This window comes from Buteo buteo, chromosome 10 (assembly GCF_964188355.1).
Source record: "Buteo buteo chromosome 10, bButBut1.hap1.1, whole genome shotgun sequence".
Taxonomy (NCBI): Eukaryota; Metazoa; Chordata; class Aves; order Accipitriformes; family Accipitridae; genus Buteo; species Buteo buteo.
In genome coordinates, this window is record NC_134180.1 from 1,910,490 (window position 1) to 1,928,601 (window position 18,112).

Here is an 18,112-nt window from a genome sequence, read left to right on the forward strand (position 1 = left end):
GCGGGCTGTGGAGGCGGTGGCGGGCTGAGGTGGCCGTTCGGCCCTGAGGTGGCGGTTCGGCCCTGAGGTGGCGAAGGACCCTGGGGCGGTCGGAGGGAGGAGAGGGGCTGTGGTGGTTGTCGACCCCTGTGGAGGCGATGAGCGGGGGTGGGGGGCTCTGGTGGTGGATGGGCTCTGGGGGATCTGCGGCCTCTGTGGTGGTGGTGGTGGGAGCCCTGCGGTGGTACCAGGTACGTGTGAGGGGAGGCGTGGTGGTGGTTGCCCCTGTGGGGGGCAACGGGGGGGCCTTTATCCCCCCTGTGCCTGCTGTGAGCCTGGAGCTGCAGCCGCTGGTTCTGTGGCCTGCCTGCCTCACGTTCCTGTTTGAAACGAGTGTGTAGGGTCTCATAGGGACGTAGCTTGGGTAAGGGAGTTATGCAGGGGCTTGAAGTGTTTTGAGACAGACGTGTTGATTAAGAAGGATCTGGTATTATAGTAATACCTGCTCTAGCTGTAATACCTATTATACTTGTAATACCTAATATAACGGCATGATAGTCAGAAAGCTGAGTTGCTATGAGGTCAGGGTAGTGGAGTTGGCCGTGGAGATTCTCGAAGGTCAAGGAAGGTGAATGACACATGTTTCTACCCATAAGTAAACAGAAAGTTTTGGATTTGGGTGCCCTCATTTCAACATCCTTTTATTAACTAGCACACAACAAATGTCTTTTGAGATAACTTGTGTTGTAAAAAACATTGATATGAAAGGCTAGATACTCAGTCCCTCGTCCCTACTAAAGCCTTCAACTATAAGATGCAAATATGTATCTTCTTTTATAAGTAACTTCAATTTTATTCTTCCTTTTGGTGTAGGATAAAGCCTGGAACTGAAACAGCATGTACCAGATTTGCAGCTGTTAGGCTGAAAAGATCTAGATGAAGATTGAAAAGCATCCTTGTCCTAGGAATATTGTGCACCAAGGAAGGGAAAGAATGAGTAAAGAGAATACAGGAGTCAGCACTTCTGCCTTCAGACTGTTATAATTAATCTCTAGCTTTAAGCCTCTAGGAAGAATAGACTGTACCAATAGCTTATCATAAATGTATCCTAATTCAGGATTCAGATTAAAGTAGGTTAACCCAACAAGCCACTAGAATCAAAAAGCAGAATGGAAAATTGATTGTTGAATTGTGACTGTCACATTGGCTCCAGTTTAGCATGGTGACATCAAGATAAGTCAGTGTATACCCTTACAGCAGTTCTTCAGTTTTACAAGACAGTTCTAATGTTGAGACTCTTGGTTCCTAAGGGTGAAACACAACTGAATTAAAACCCGCCGGAAGTTTGGTTGGAAAGCTTCCACGGATGAACTAAACTGGTGCTTTCTTAAAACAAACTGGAAATTAACTGTTTTGTAGTTCAGAGAAAAGCATAACTGTGAGAAAATATGAAATCGTACTTGAGGATGAAAGCGGAATTGAAGAAGAGATTTATAAAACCAGGTAGGCTGCTTGGTATGAACACTTATTTATTAATAAACAGAATGTGCTTGCAACATTTGGCTGGTTTACAGAATCCTCAGAAGTTCTGGAAACTGATAAAAGCTTTGATGTGCTGCTGGGTTTCTTTCCCTGTCCCCTACATAATACAGAAAATAACAGTGCTTTTAAAGAGCACTGTTTGGAAAATCGCTGAAAATTGCAGGTCCTCAGCTCGCTATGCCATCAGAAGGTAAATTGGTCTTCTGATATGGAGGCACCAAGGACCGTTGGCCGTGTTCACGGACAAGATGGTGCTGCTGTCTGAGGTGCTGAAGCTGGAGGGCTGCGAGGAGATCCCCCACCACACGGGATGGCCTGCTCCCCTGTCACACAAGGCAAAAGTAGAACCAGAGTGAATCGGGTGTGGAAAACCTGCAGTCCACTTTGATATATTTTGATGAGGGATCAAACCGGTGATTAGTTGTGACCATTGGGCTCCCGGTTACTGTGTTTAAAAATGGAGACTGCAAATAGTCTTTATACCAATATAGAAGCATGACTTGTGAAGAGGGTACATTTGAATTTCATTGTATTATTGCTTAATTGTAGTTCACTGCATGCTGGAAACTCTGTGGACTGCTTTGGTGCTTCTAAAGATACACATGGAGGCACATATGCAGGCTACACTGCAAAGCTCCTAGACAATATTTTTTGTGTAAGCCATGTTTTGTGAAAGTTTTCTCTTTTAAATCTGGGCTAATGCAGAGAGATGGCACTCTGACTCATTGGTCTTCACTGTTGTGCATCCAATATGAAATTTAAAAAGGTAACACTTCAGAAAACTGGAATACATCCTCTGAAAATGTTGCTGCTTTACCATTTTTATGCATAGTTAGAAGCTAGAATTCGCAGGACATACTTAGCCATAAGAAGCTATCCAAGAGAACAAATGTGGGTGAATTTAATTTTTAAAAGCATGCTTTTTGCTTGCTTCCATGAGCTAAAAAGTTTAGGGTGATTATCTTGAAGGGGTGATAATGAAGGTTCCTGATGATTGTAAGTGTAAAACTGATGCATACAGCAGTTTAGGTGTTGGTAGAAATAACACAGTCCTGACTCAAAGTAATTGGCTTTGCCAGAGGACTTTCCTTGAAACTCATTTCAATTCCAAGACACACTAGCACTGGGATTTGATAACATCCTCCACTCAGGACTGCACAAGAGAGGGCTGAAAACAAGCTGTTATGAAAAGGAATAAACTGATTGGTCTCTGCAAACTCCAAGCCATGGAGATAGTGCTAGAAAGTGTCATCATGACGTGGGGGGTTCAGAGCCAATCAAACTGAGTCTGAGGAATCTTTGCAAAACTGCTACTTCAAATGACAGGGCTGGATAAAAAAAAATGTGTATTTTTATCCTGGGATAAAACAATTCAGGTTAGGGGAAAATGAGTATGAAGCAGAGATCAGATGTTTTTGACAAAGAATGCTTAAGGAATGCTCACACATTACACATCTGATGGTGGTGTATCTATATAATAAGTACTGTGGTTAGCAATACATTAACATAGAGAACAATAAATGCAATCAGTAAATTTATTATGCGTAACTTTCTTATCTGCTCTGTCACTTCACATCTCTGTTTCTTCTTTTCTTGTTTAATGTTCAGGTAGCTCATACTGTTGTAAAAGTTCTTCATTTTCTGTCTCTCTCTGTTTTTCCTTTTGCTTGTCTCTTCCTTAAAACAAATCTTCAAATGAAAATTCCATACAATTTTACCTAGTTTACCTAGCCTGAGTATTAGTAAATGGAAGAGCAAAGAATACCTGTTGTTGTTTTTTTTTTTAAAGAAAAACTATTCCCCACTATACTATTTCAAGAAAATAAATTTTTTATTGAAAAAAATGCACCAAAAACACAGCAACAAAGCAAAAATTTTTGAAGGCTACGAATTAGGGATTCCATTGCAGATGTTACAATTCTGCTCAGTTGCCACAAGAGGGACATAGAAGGAAAGCTAATGCAGCTCTGGAAAAAAAAAGAACAGCTTGATGCAGCTACATAGCAACATACATTTTCCTTTTGTTTAGGAAGATGTTCTGGGATCATAACATTTCTATAGCCTCCTTCATCCCATATAAACCTTAAAAAGCTTTATAGACCTTAGAAAATGTGATAATAAGCATTAATAGCTAAAATGGATCTTTTCCCAGAACTTTACAATCTTTCCTCAGCTTTTTCCTATTGGAATGTCTGTAGTAGTGTCGGGACAGGGAGCGGTTGGGCTGGCTGTATTTTTGTTCCATCTCTAGCTATTGGACCAACAAGTATTGCAGCATTTAGTAGGCATGTGGAGAAGATTATGGAGCTATTTTTGTTTATTTAATTTTCACAAATTAATGGCTGATGATGCAAATGTCATAAGATCAGAGCTCGTATAAATGCCTTTATGAATTAAGAGGACCATAAAATCCCCTTAAGTAAATATTGAAGGGTTTATTGGGCTCTTGTGGAATTTTAAAAAAAGCGCAGTCCTAATATGCACTAGATTTAAAGTAATGCAACATGTACGTTTAAGGATGTGCAGTCTATTAATCCCTAATATCAGTAAATCTGTATTTCCAGCTATGGTGAGACAGAGGCATCACTAGTCGGGCATGCTGCTTTCTGGGATCTGAACAATAATACTGTGAGAAAGGGCTGTTCTGAGTAAGGTGGAAATAAAGACTTTTTTTTTTTTTTTAATTACAGCTTTATGGACTTCAGTCTTAATGCCTAAATTTATATGACAGGTATTTTAACATCACATTAAAAGATCTCTGTCAAGTGGTACTAGATTGAATGGTCATTTTTAAAAAGCCCTTTAATACACAGAATGTTTTCACAAACTAAAAGCATGTGAGAAAAGTATTTTTGTGTAAATGTAAGAATTTCTCTAAGATGCCAGAAATCTAAGTGCAATAGTAAATGCAACCCAACTTTGATTTCAGGAGTACGAGTAATATACTATAGAAGATTCACAGAAAAGGGCTATTACTCATTATCAAGGGAATCTCAATGCTTTTATCCTTCAGCAAATTGTGTAATATTTCTGTTTCAACTGGTTTACCTGCAGGTTCAATTGTGGCTATAAAAAGTGTTCCTGAAACAAGTCATGGTTAGGTAACTTAAAACCATGAAGGAAAAGGAGGAGAAGATCTTGACATTTCTTCAGTGATCTTGAATCAAGAAGGTATTTAGATATTAAGGTGATGAGTGACATAAAAAGATAATAGCAATATTTGAAAGCCAGTAAATGAAACTAGCTGTAAACTCTGTGCTATAAACCAGTTTTCTTTCACTGTCTAAGCTAAGTGGATACTAAAAAGCTAATAAACTGTGAAAAGGTAACTTAACATTAAAATACTAATTAAAAATACTTCATTTCAGTATAAAATTTGAAATCCTTCCCTCCAAAAATGTATTAAAAACCTTTCTAACTCCCACTCCTTGAAAATAGCTGAAGTGTGTGTTCATCTGAAACAATGCCACGTTAGCACAGAATCTGAATTCAAGGAACTAATGTAGGGGAAAAATCTTTTTATGAACAGAGCTTCTGGCTTTCTGCAGGTTTTTGGTTGCAAAAGTACTACATGAAGTGATCTACTTCTCTAACTGGCCACAGAAGTTAAAGATCATTAGCAAAAAAGGCATACTTTCTAAAATCCCAGAAAAAAAAATTGCTGGAATTGATGGATATATTGAAGCAGATATTTGAGAGTATCTGTTCCCTATTAAATCTGTCTTTGGTAGGAGTTCTGAAAGGAGCAGACTTGTTAAAAATATCTGTTTCTAAAGGGGCATCAACATTTCTTTAAATGGGACTTCAAAACAGAGGTGGTTGTATCTGAACTTAAAAACAAATTTTGAAGCTCTTGATTGACTACAAAGAGTTTACATATTTCTTTGTTTTAATTTCTGGCAGTTATCCGAGGCAGATGGAGAAGCAGTGAGGTTATTTCAGTATAATGTAAAATCCAGTACTTCGCAAAGGGTTTTGATGTGTGTTTGACTCTTGTGTACTGGTGTTCCTCCCTCTGTTTTAGTGGAGAAAATAAGAGAGTGGTGAATTTTCAGGTTATCCCTGGTGTCTCATTTAAATTTATAAATAATCTGAGTTTTACCAACACAACTTCCAACGTGGTGACAGCTTGCTCTCTTAAAGCATTACTGCTTTACAGACATGTTTTTAACTTTTGGGGAAGGTAGCATGCACAGAGTTAAATATGAGGTTGTTTTTGTAAAGAGTATCTTAAGAGAACAAATCATTTGAAAAACAGTATTTTTTGAGTCCCACCCCGTCTTTTTCTTTGCTTTTTGTTTAAGTGAATAACATACTTACATTCTCTACATATAAAGTAAATCCTTCCAAGTAAATCCTTCTTCCTGCTGTGGGAGAAGTCTGTTAATTTGGCATTTGTCTTAAAAATGAAATAATGTAAGCAATCCAATAATTAGGTGTGTTGCCCTTTGGGTTTTGCTGGGGGGGGGGCTATCTAAACACACAGGTAAGAATGTGTGTTTAGCCATATAATGTGGCTACATGACTTACAGGAGTGGTTCAGATTCTTGCTGGACTAAACACCTGCATCCAAGAAGGTCTTTGTCCTGAAATATGAATCAATTAGTTTTCTGGTCTCCAGCTCTCAAGAATTATCCTCTCTGACTTTTTCATGGACATCTCAGTTCCTTTTGATGTGAAATGCAGAGTTCATCTTTTCATTGCAGATCTTAAAGTTTCAGAAAACAATGAGTGTAAGAACTTTCATACTTTCCTAGCAGCAGCTATAGGTAAGGCTAGTAATATTAACAGTTCCTTTTCCTTTATTTCTTGCCTGAAAAAAACCCAGATCTAGAATCGAGGGAGACCAAATGTATTAGGTGTTGCAGTTGTTTTGCCATCATGGAAGCCCTTCCATTAGAAAGCCTGTATTTCTGATGTCTGGGGGTGAGTGCAGGGCAAGAAGAGGTTGGGTGCCTGAACCAGGCTGGTTTCAGGATGGAGAAGCTTACTTGAAGTGGAAAGAATGTTTTCTTTGCAGAATGTTGTGGATTTGAGGAGGAACCAAGCCAGTACTGAACACAGGTCATGAATGGTTACAGTGTAGCTTTGTAATGCCTTCCCAGAAGTCATGAGTTCCTTGGAAATGTACCCAGGCCACTGGTGGAATTTCATCAAACAGCATATGAAAAGATCAAGAGCACAGTGGGGTCCCAGATTTTAACAGTACTCCTGAGAGCGAACATTTCAGTTGATTATACCACCTGCTTCCTAAAGACAGTGGGCTTAAAATACAGGGCATTTGCCCCCACTTGCTTGAAACAAGGTTTACCACTACCAGATTGATGTGAAGGAGTGTTTCATGTCGTTCCTTTGCTAAGGGTCTTCCCTTTCTCAGTACAGTTTCATAGCCTGCTCCTCAGCTGCTAAGACAGGGCAGAGGTGGAGCGATTGTCTCACCCCAACCTGGTGGTGCTGGTTACTGAGACTTCCTCAGACTGGACAATTTAAGACCCACTGACCTGCCTTGGGAGCAGCAGCACCCTGATGGCAACACCTCGGGACCTTCTCTGGACCTGATCCAATCTGCCTTCTACTGCCAGGCTTTCAACAGCACTTCCAAATTAACTGCCCAGCTAGCCTTTGCTTTTGGCTTTTCCATGTGCTATGTGAGGAGGCGGAGTTCCCACTGTGGAAGGCAGCCAGTGTGACAGCGAGTAAATAAATGGAAAGGTGCTGTAAGAGCTATGAAAAGATAGAGAGATAAGGAGTCCTTCTATGCTCTTCCCTCCAGTGTCACGCAGACCAGCAATTATCAAGTGGTGCCGTTTGAGATTCACTTTGCAGAAGCTGCTACAGGTGCCATAATGAAAGTGGAGTCTGCTTGAATTCCTGGACCCTGAGCAAGGCCTGTGGCAACACTATGAACCCATCGTGGAGTCTGGAAACTGTGAACTGGGGCTGTTTTTACTAAAAAGGTAATTACTGAGCTTGATTTATGATCAAACAGAAGTTTTCAAACGGCTTCTCAATTCTGGTCCAGAAATCCTTGAGCCTTATGTCATACAGAGGAAACCCAGAACACAGAAATTTTTTTATGTAGTTGTTAGCAAATGTTATTAAGAAAATGAAATGTTGTTGAACTAGATCCTACGGCCTTTATTTCAGCTTTAGTATGAAGACAGAGCAAAGGTGCTATGGGAAGCTTGCTGGCAAGTAAGCGGTGTTCCAATCTCAGACAAGACACTAACATATTAGACCACCTTCCTGGCAGCAGATCAGTTTATGACTGCTGGAGGAGGTGATTGCAAAAGGGATGTGAAAGAGGTCTGGAGAGCAGTAATTCTAAGCAGCGCTTTAGTAATGATGTCATTTAAACAAAAAAGTAATGTTAAACATTGGGCAATGAATTCCTTTGGATCAAGAGCGACAGAGGGCCACTAGCCAAGATGCAGAAGAACTTCTACAGCAGGAGCAGTTGCACTGTGTAATAAAGAGCTTGTGGAAAGTCCAAAGCATGCAAGGTCATGATGGAAAAGCCATATTAGAATAATCCTGAGGAGTGGCAGGATAAATAACCCAGTATTTTCTATGAGCATGAGGGCTTACTAGGAAATGGAGGGGAGGAAGGCATTATAATGCTAGTCAAATAGTGTATTCACTCGTGATCAGTCCATGTGTCTTGAAGTCAGAAGCCAAATCATGGGCTAGCTGGAGCACTGGAACAGCCTGAATTGTTCCTGTGATCCCAGACTGATCTTGAACTTTTCTCTTAGGGCTCAAAACAAATCCAGTTACAACCTGCATCCACCTCCTTTACTGAGGAAGCAGAAAGGCTGAAACAAAACAAGGTGTATTTATTATTCTTGTGGACTTGACAACTTCATGAACATTAGGAAACATCAAAAATATCATTTAGAAACTGTTATTACAGGTTTTTTCTTTATAGGATGACTCATTATGGTGCTGCAAGTGGTCTGAATTGATGGATCAATTAGGCTAGGATATAGAGATTAGACCTTTACTAGGAAGTACATATAGTTTTAAACAAATTCCCACTGAATTCAGCTATGAATAACTGAAGGCCTGGTCAGCTTTGTAAGAGGCTGCACATGCCTTGCTCCTTTTTTCCCTTTTTATACCATTTGTTCCATATTCCACTAGAGGCCACCACAAACCTCATCTGAAAAAAAAAAAAAAAAAAAAAAGAAAAGAAAAAGAAAGGGAGGGGGCACCTGCAGTACTAAATGGCAAAAGCTCCTGTTTTATAGGGAGATTTAGAAGTGGAACTTGGATCTCCCTAGGAACAACTTCTCTTCCCGATGTGTTAGGAGTAACTCCCAGATGTGACTTGAAGCCAGCAAATGATCTCAGGCTGTGAGATCAGATTTTGCTGAGTATACAGGGTTAGACATGTTCATTACTCTTTCCAGAAGATCTCCTATCCAAACCATGCATTGATATTTGATTTCCTTGGGAAATATTGGCCTTAATGGTAGCCTTTACTGCATTTGTGTATAGAGACTCAAAATTTCAACATTGTCTCCTGCCTTGCCAGTAGAAAGTTGCTTTTGTCATTGCTATTTATGCACCTGAGGCGTGGGGTTCCTGGAATTGTGCGCGCTTTCCTGGAAGAAGTGTTGAAGGGTGTAATGGCTTGTGCAGAAAGCATTCAAAGACTGAAAAGATGTCAAGGAGAGACAAGGCAGCTGGAGTTTAGGGATAGCTCTTGGATTCCACTCTCATTATAGGTATTTCTCTGGCCGTCATTGTCTCAGGAACTCGATGTCACTTACACCCAAAGTGTTTTGGCTTGAATAAAGGTTAATGGAAGAAACTGACTGCTGTGCTAGCCAAAAGCAATTGGCCTTTATTGAAGGAAGCATTGCGAAAATACAGAGGATCAAACTTCTATCTTCCATGTGGAATTAAAATTAGAGCAATTGTGTGACCATCACAGTTAGGCTACACATGTGCCCTTGCAACCTTTGGATGGGAAGAGCAGTTTAGATGAAGCAAGGACTTACTCTGGATCTTTACACAGACCGTGATACTGAAAAATATTGTGAAAAAGAGTAAATTTGCTTTTGTGGCTGTTTTTCAGCTTTGGGTGGGGTCAGGAGAAGGAATTGCCAGAAATCTCCAGAGCCAGTTCATTCCTGTGAGATTTCTGGTCTGATATTTTCTTGAAAACTCAAGAGGTTTGGATTAGTCTCCAGACTCCATCTTTCTGGAGAGCTTCCCACCACTTGTGAGCCTTTGTACACGCCATTTTTCCATTTCTCTAGGGGTGAAATAAAAACCAACCCATAGTCTGGATGATGTTGAATTTTCCTCTGAGTTTATAAATGATGTACAAAGAAACACAATTTTCGGATAAAGCCAGTAATCTGTAATGTCTCAAAGCTTATGAAAATAAAATGTGCATGTGAAAAGAGATCTACAATAAGATGAACTGACAGTATGTGCGCCAGGAAAAGCACACATTTAGTAGCCAGTGGCTTCTTGGTTTCCATAATCCGTGAGGTTGGTGAAACAAGCAGTTTCACAAATGAAACTGTCTAAGGCTAATAGGCCTCTTGAATTGTTTCTTTTGACTTGCACCTGTTAATAACTTTCTAATAGTTTGGACCAGGTAGCACAGATGTTCCCTTTAGCATTGCAAAAGCTGCAACTTGGATAACATTTCGGAGTCGTACCTGTGTGCTTTCAGGCCTGAGTAGGGAGATACTTCTGCGTGAGTATTTAACATTGTTATCTAACCAAACGTGAATGAGGGCTCAGCTGCCTGGCTCTGTGCTATTATTTCTGTTTGAAAATTCATCTTTCGTATTGTATGACATCTCTCTTTTGAGAGAGACAAAGTGCTCCTGCTTCTGAGGACGATACCTGTCCTTCCCCACCCCCAGAGCGTGGGCCCTGTGAACATCTTTGTCTATTCATTCCTATGACAGCCGTAATTATCTTTGACAGAAAGCCTATGGAACGCCTCAGGCAAACACTGGAAGGGGGACAGCAGTGTGGAGAATATACTGCCTTGTGATATGATGGGGTCTGTCTAGAAGACACTGGGATTGTCATTCTCTGCTCATCCTTGAGGAGCTCACATCCTTTTGTGGTCAAGATTTTGGGAACAATTAATGAGGGCATAAAAGGCAGTTTCCAGGAAGAAGACTCAATCTTGTTTGCTCGAAATGTAACAAAAGTTATTAATCAGTTGAAGTGGGCTATAAGCACAAAAGATTGAGAGAGTGTTCTGCTCTACCACCATCATAAGAGGAAGAATGATTTTTGTGGAATACTAAGGTTCTGCTATAATAATAAACCCATTTTCTATTTTCATATTCAAGATTCTCATTTTATGTATGGATAACGAGACTTTAGAGAACAGCCTTGACAATCTGCTGGTGCTTCCTATATCCCTCTATTCTTTTTGCCCTCCATGAATCTCCTAGTCATCCTGATTCCACAACAATCGAAGAAAGCGCCTACACTTGAAGAATTTTCATTGTAATTCATAAAGGCTTTTCCCCCTGTTTCCCTTGTGTAAGAAAAAGTCATATTTCTGCATGCAAGTCTTAAACTACTCATATTAAAACTGAACTTAAGTGTGTAGCCTCTTCCTGAGATGAGACAAAGAGTATTGCATTTAGTGATCTTTTCCCCCTTTTCTGTCCCATCCAGTTTTTTGAAGAGTTGAGTCTGGAGAAAGCAACGGTCAGGCTTCTGACCTCGTGCTTTCAGCATCCCATAGCCAGTGAAGATGTGAGGGGGGACTAATACAGTGTGACCTATCCTTTCTTCCTCTTCGTACAAGTTAACTCTAATTTTCAAGAGTGAAAAGGTTTATGTATCCTGCAAACAGCTGACTGCAAATTACATTTTTACAGAGTACCTCAACAGTGGTCTTTTGATTGCTGGTGTCCTGAAAAGACCTGATTGCTTGGTGCTGGATTTGCTTATTTCCAGCTGTTAAATCACACTAGATAACTTCCTTCTGGTTTTTGGTGGGTTTTTTTAAGTGTAAGCAGTAGAGCTAATTGCTATGGAGGGGTTATGTGAGAAAGAGCAAATGGGAAGAAAAAAAAAATGGCCCCTGTTGCAGTCAGTAAGAGAGGAAATGTCAAGAGAACTATCATTAATCTTGAATCAACACTTATTAAAAAACTACAGCTTTTTGCTGCATGTATCCAGGAGACCTGAACAGGTTTGCTTAATATAACTTCTGGCATGGAAAATTTCTCAATGTTCCCTTGAGATGTCCACAGAAAGGACAGCTTTGTGGTCTGTCTGAACACAGTTATTAGAACTACTGGTCCAGCTTGTTGGGAAAGGTAACTTACCACTTCATACTTCTGAGGCAGAATAAACTGTGAAGTTCACATTTTCTCTGTGGGCCTTTGGGATGTGACCATAGAAAGCACAGTTCTGTCTCCCATGAATGGATGCTAACCATTCCTTGGCTCTCTGTATAAAAAGCAAGGTTTTCTCTGGAGTCCCAAGCCAAATATTTCCCTTTTTTTCTGCTGTTCTGCACTCTGTTATGTATTTGGCTGTGCTCTCTGTCCCAAAGGTGTCTATGTTCTGGTGGTATTAGGTATGAATAGATTGTCAAGTTCCTTGGGATCTTCCTTGCTGAAAGGCATGATGGAAACTTGATCTTTTTTTGAAGCTGCATGTCAAAAGGCTAATGGTATGTGCCAACTTGTGGGTTGAAGGCAGTAATTTGAGGACAGCAAATACTCATCTATGTCATACTTGTATATATGATACAGAAATAGTATTATTCATACACAGTATGTGCATTTATGTATAGCTACTGAACTAATCATGTGCAGACAGCTCCAGCAACATATCAGAGTAGATTTCCAGGGTCCCTCAGGTTCAGTGTTCTGCCTATGAAGAGGTCAATGCCAGATGTTTCTTTTGACTTAATAAGTCTTGGTACATGATCAAATCCAAGTCAATGCTCCCTAAGAGAGGTCCCTAGACTATTAAAAAGTGTACGTGCTGTCTGCCCACCTACATGTGTGATCTCAGAGCACTAAGCACTTCCAGTCCCTTCTGTAATGAGACAATTCCTGTTTACACTCCTGCTGAAGACCCCTGGATTACACAATAAGAAAGTTTGACCACGGAGATGAATTATATACATCATTTAGGGGAGAAGAAAAACCAGTCTGCTTAGAAGAGCTTCTGTTTTTAAGGTTTGCCATCCCTAGGAGTTTTGGGAAGTGACTTAGTACATACTGAGCAACGAGTGAAAGCAATCAGTAAAACTGTGTTATTGTCATTATGACTCTGGGAGGTGTCTTCTAGTAGCAAAAACCAAAAAGGGAGACTATGGCCAAAGCAGTTTTTCTGAAGAAAACTGCATATTCTAAGCATTAATGATACTCCCAACAATAATTCCCAGCAAGACGTGATGGCTTAACCATCGCATCAGTTTGCATCCCTCTTGGTCAAAACAGCCTTCAGTCTTCTCCTTTTTTCCAGTACATTTCAGTTAATTATTCCCAGATCCCTCAATGAGTCTGAGCTCCCGCTGGCTCCTGGAGCTATAGTAGCTCATTGTTGCAAATGAGCTTAATCCAGTGTTAGAAATCTTTATTGTCCCTAATAGAAAATGGCATGAATAGTAAAGGAAAAAATGTGAGATGTTTCCTGTAAGGTTTTAATAACCCTCCTGGGTGTATGATTACAACATATGCTGGGGAATAGTTTTGAGCAGGGTGGTGGTGGGGAGAAGGAGCTCTGGCAGCATTGTACACCCCCATCTGTAAGCCTCATTATAGTGAGCTGCTTGAGAGGAAGGGAAGGATGGGAGACAGCTCTTCTTGATCTACACATGCCACTGCTTTTCGACCCCTTGGGCTTCTATTTGTCATAGTTTGTCTTTGGCAGGCTGAAGTGAGGGGTAAAGCAAAACTGAATGAGGGCCGATACGAAATTTGTGGGTCCTTTGATTGGCCTCCTGCCCTCAGTTTTGCAAAAAGCATTTTAGTTCCAGGTGTCTAAGTTCTCTTCAGACAGGATTACGTTGACACAATGTCTCAGGCATTTTGGAAGGGGTAGGATTATCAGTTTGGGACCCAGGAGTGCGGAACGTTTGACAGTGCTGACCTTTCTGGAGACAACAAATTAGATTATCAAAACTCAGCAAGCCACTGGGAAGTTCTGGACCATATTTTAAATGAAGGACAACATTCAGGGTGATCTTGTAGCCCTGTCTCTGGATAGACCTTGGACCTGTATTATGGCTTTGTCACCAGTCCTGTCACTGGCCTTGTCTCCTGCTGTTCCTAAGTAGACTCCTTGGATGGAACTACTGGTAACCAAGTAATCTAGTACCTGAACAGTCTAGGTTAGCCTCATTCATGCTTCCTGCTGCTCTCTGAGTATTGGAAGTTCAGTATCACATCTGTGATGAAACTGTACTGCAGTGTTCTTTCTGTGCGCTTAGACACTTTTTATTTGTTGCAGGGCTATAGTTGTTTGATATTTTCTTCTCCTGTAAAAGTGCAGCTTTTCTTGCAGATGCTTCTCAGAGTTCCTATGTCATCGTGTGTCGTTCTCAGCCAATGTGGGCAGAATATGTCACTTCCAGGAAGATCAGCCATTTACAGTGGTGGTAAGGCTGCCCAGACAATATGTAGTATCACTTATTTTAGATGAATGTGCCTGTGCATTTTTTTTTTAGTATCTTTTCCTGCCAATGTTTGTGAATGAAGATTCCCCTTCTTCAGAGAAGAAAGACGGTTTAGTTATTACAGTGCTGGCATGAGCTTTGGGTTTCCAGGTTCAATTTACTTGCATGGTGTGACCTAGCGCAAGCTGCTTAGCTTCTGAGTGATTCAGTTCCATGTCTGTAGAGCAGGATTCTTTCTTCCTCAGAAGAGTAATGTGGCAATGAAAAGTCAGGCCATTTAGCACTCTCATGGTTGGTACAAATTGGTTATCTTGTTTGGAGTCTCATTAGAGAGATCAAAAACCAAAACTTTGTGGGACAGGAGCTGCTTCGGACTCTTACTGGTAGCTTCCTAGGTCAGGTCCAGAGGCACAGGGAATCTGTCCTACTGACACACTTAGAAATTTGCAGACTAGCACCTTTCTTTTACCCCTACCCCAGCATTCACTGAACTGAAAAAAAAAAAGGAGGTGGTAAAGTCTGCGATTTCTTGATATGTGTTTGATGGCTTACAAATGTCTCCTGCTTAGTAAGTGTGCATTTATTGTGTTGGCTATTCAACAGCCAAAAATATTGGAAAACCGCTACTCAGGTCATACTGGTTCTGGTTACTATTTTTGGTTGGGGGTTAGGACCTGAGGATAAAACAAAGTTTGAATTGTTCTTGGCTCATCAGTCTCTTTTTTGTGGGATTCCTCCCTCAGACATTGGAAGGCATCTCTGCGCCTTTTTTCAGAAACCATTTTGCAGCTATTTTTATACACCAACATTACAGTGTTTTTGGTTTGTTGCATTCAAAACTCTGAGAAAATGTTTAAGGTAAAACCTGATGTTCCCTTGAAAGTCAGCCTTTCATACGCAGAAAATATAAAAGTCTATTTCTATTAGTGTTTCTAATTTTTAATAGTGTTAAAGCAACAAGTGGGAAGTTGACCCTTCTGGAACTCCACTCTTACTTCAAGGAAGGCCCCACTTTCTGTGGTATAAGGCAGTAGCTTCCTCCCAGGAGATGTCCCTGTCACAGTGTGCCAATCGCTGTGACACTGTGGTGGTGGCCCAGCGTTATGTCATTCTGCCTATTGCGACAGCGAGTTGTGTGACTCTTTTTTTTTAGCACATGTAAATGGCTTTACTGACATTAGTCAAATTCCATTAGTAGGGTAGAAAACAACAAGAAGAATGAATGATAAAGTTAGCATAGTGCACAATGGAGCCATGCCCTTTTATAATATTTTGCAGTCTTGATTCTCTGTCATTGCATTTTGCCATTGATTAAATGATAAAAACATTAAAAGTACTTAATAATAAGTCTTCAGTGACCTTCAGTGCCTTGCTTTCCTGAGGAATTTGAAGTTAGAGACATAAAACAGATTGCAGCAAGCTGTAACTCTTCAAACATGTAACAAACCACAACCTATTTATCCCATCTTGCAATGAATGATCCATACAGGGAGCGGATGGGGATGTTCTTACCTATTGACTGATGGATTTTGTGTCTAATATTTGCATCGCTCTAGGTGTTAATGTCAAATAATGAATCTGTCTTCCATAAAGCATCGATACCTAAAAGTTGTTACCTCAGGACTGCAAATAGCTCTAAGTAGATCATTTAGGAATCCTGTTTGTTGAGATTGTGTTTTAGCAACGGAGGAAATAAGTATTTGTACATAATCAAGCTGTAAAATTATGTTTTGCAAACTTTTGAAAGTAGGTTTTTGTTTTGTCTGGAAGCACATAGTAGAAAGGTAGGACAAGACTGAAGATTCTGCTGGCTGCTGGGCCTCAAACTTCAGTGTCCAGTCCTTTTCACAGTGTGTATCTTTGGAATTTGCAAATGTTAGACAATAGCATTCAAAATAAGTACAAGCTGAAAAAAACTGCTGTGAAATTCTGATGTATTGGGATTTTTACTGATCTACTCATGAGTGAAATATGCAGGGTTGGTTCAACTTCAGTTGTAATCTAGCAGTTCACCACAATAGATAATGTATCTTCTGAGTCATAGATAGTTTATGTATTGTGACAATTAACAAAAATCATGACTGATTAAGAGTTAGTTGAGACTTCAAGACTTTTATTTATCTCAGAACTGACTAACTGTTGACAGTCTGCAATGACTATGATCATTTTTCATCTCTACGTTTCTATATCAGTTGTATAAAACCTGGAAGCTGCATACATTACCAGGCTCTTTTACAAAAGTATAGAATTGACATGCAAGTTTTCAAATATATAGTGCTAGTTCAAAGTAGGGGCTAATCTGCTCTTTGAGTCTATAGTGAATAAGAAAAGAAGCAATGGGCTTAAAGAGCATCCCTCGGAAACATTTTCTGAAAGTGGGAATATAAAGCATTGGAAGGCTGCCTGGGGTGGTTGTGGAATCTCCATCGCTGGAAGCATTTAAGAACAGGGTAGAGAAGTCTTTGTGAAGAGTGCCATTGGTACTATTGATCCTGTATTGGGAGGAAAAGGAGGAGATGTTTTTTGAAATCCTTATTGGTCATGTTTTATATAATTTGGGTTTTTATGGCCATAAATATATAAGAACCATTGTAAAACCCTTAGCATACCATTTCAGAGGGTGTAGATGTTTTTCACTTATTTTTAGAACTTGACCTTACAAGACTGAAAAATAACTTTTTCCTTCTGACTTTTGTCCTTCACTTGGCAAAGATTAGTTAAAAACACAGAGATGGAAAATATTTAAACTTTAAACTTGTATGAGCTTTTCTTTTTGTTGTTTGTTTGTGTGCTGGTTTCATTTGTGATGTCAACTCCCGACAGGGAAAAAGGTGTAACTAACCTGGCACTGCACAGAGTGCAAAAACACTTTTACACTGAAGCCCAAATAAACACTATCTGCTGCTCCCTTCTTTTTTTTTTTTTTTTTTGATCAGTAATGCTTAAAAAATGATATTGACAAATGTGGAAGGTGTTTCCCCATCAGATAATAACAAGTTCATATGTATCACCTACTTCTGAATTTGCCCTTTTTAAACAGACAGAGGGACCCAGAAATAACCAAGCCATGACCAAACAGTTTCTGATCTGCTACTATGTGTTTTAGCTGCATTAGAGTGGTGATTTACAGGGATTTCTAGCCCTCAGATCTGAATATAGAAAGGTATAAAATGAGTCCAAGGAAAATAAAGGTAGGAATGACCTCACCCTGTGGAGACACCATGTCTTGCTCAACTTAAGAAAGCTCTGTAGAAACTAGGTACATTTTAATTTGTACAGTTATTTAGCTACGGTCAATGAATAGAAATGATTCCAGAAACTGTTGCAGACTAAAGAGAAATGGCTTCGGGTTTCTAGAAGAATGTAAAGACATATTTATCGCTGCCTTAATATGTAGAAGACTTGTTTGTTCAAATATTTAAAATTGGTGTAATGCAGATTTAATATGCTTTGGTTCATTTCATTTAGAATAAGTGAGCAATAACAAGCACTATTCTGTCACCATGCTGTCCTACACTAATTGTTGCTGAGGGAAGTGAATGTCATTTCTCAGCAGTGAACATTCCTGACTTTACTGAGTTTTTGAGAACTTGCATCTTCTAAGTATCTGCTCAGTTTTCCTCTTGTGCTGTTAACACCTCAGCTAACTGCAAAGTTACTTACAAGTAACATGTGCTCCTTCTGAGCCAGTTCAGTATACTCTCCAGCCTCCACTAATAAATTCATTATTAACGATTCTTTTGCAGAGAACAGAGACATTGATGTACTTGCAGATCATCCACTTTGCAGATTGTCCACACTACCAAAGTTCTCTTTTTCTCTTCCGTCATGGTTTAACCTGAGCCAGCAACTAAGCACCACACAGCTGCTCGCTCACTCCCCCCCAGTGGGATGGGGGACAGAATCAGAAGAGTAAAAATGAGAAAACTCATGGGTTGAGATAAAGACAGTTTAATAAGTAAA

The 18,112-nt window shown here is 39.9% G+C and overlaps 1 long non-coding RNA gene across 1 annotated transcript; it reads left to right on the forward strand.

Moving 5' to 3' along the window:
• Nucleotides 1–175: 175 nt before the first annotated feature.
• Nucleotides 176–11,281, forward strand: LOC142035644 (uncharacterized). Its single transcript, XR_012651928.1, has 4 exons — nucleotides 176–1,482; nucleotides 4,576–4,692; nucleotides 7,295–7,478; nucleotides 10,474–11,281. It is a non-coding gene; the product is annotated as an uncharacterized LOC142035644 (long non-coding RNA).
• Nucleotides 11,282–18,112: the final 6,831 nt, after the last annotated feature.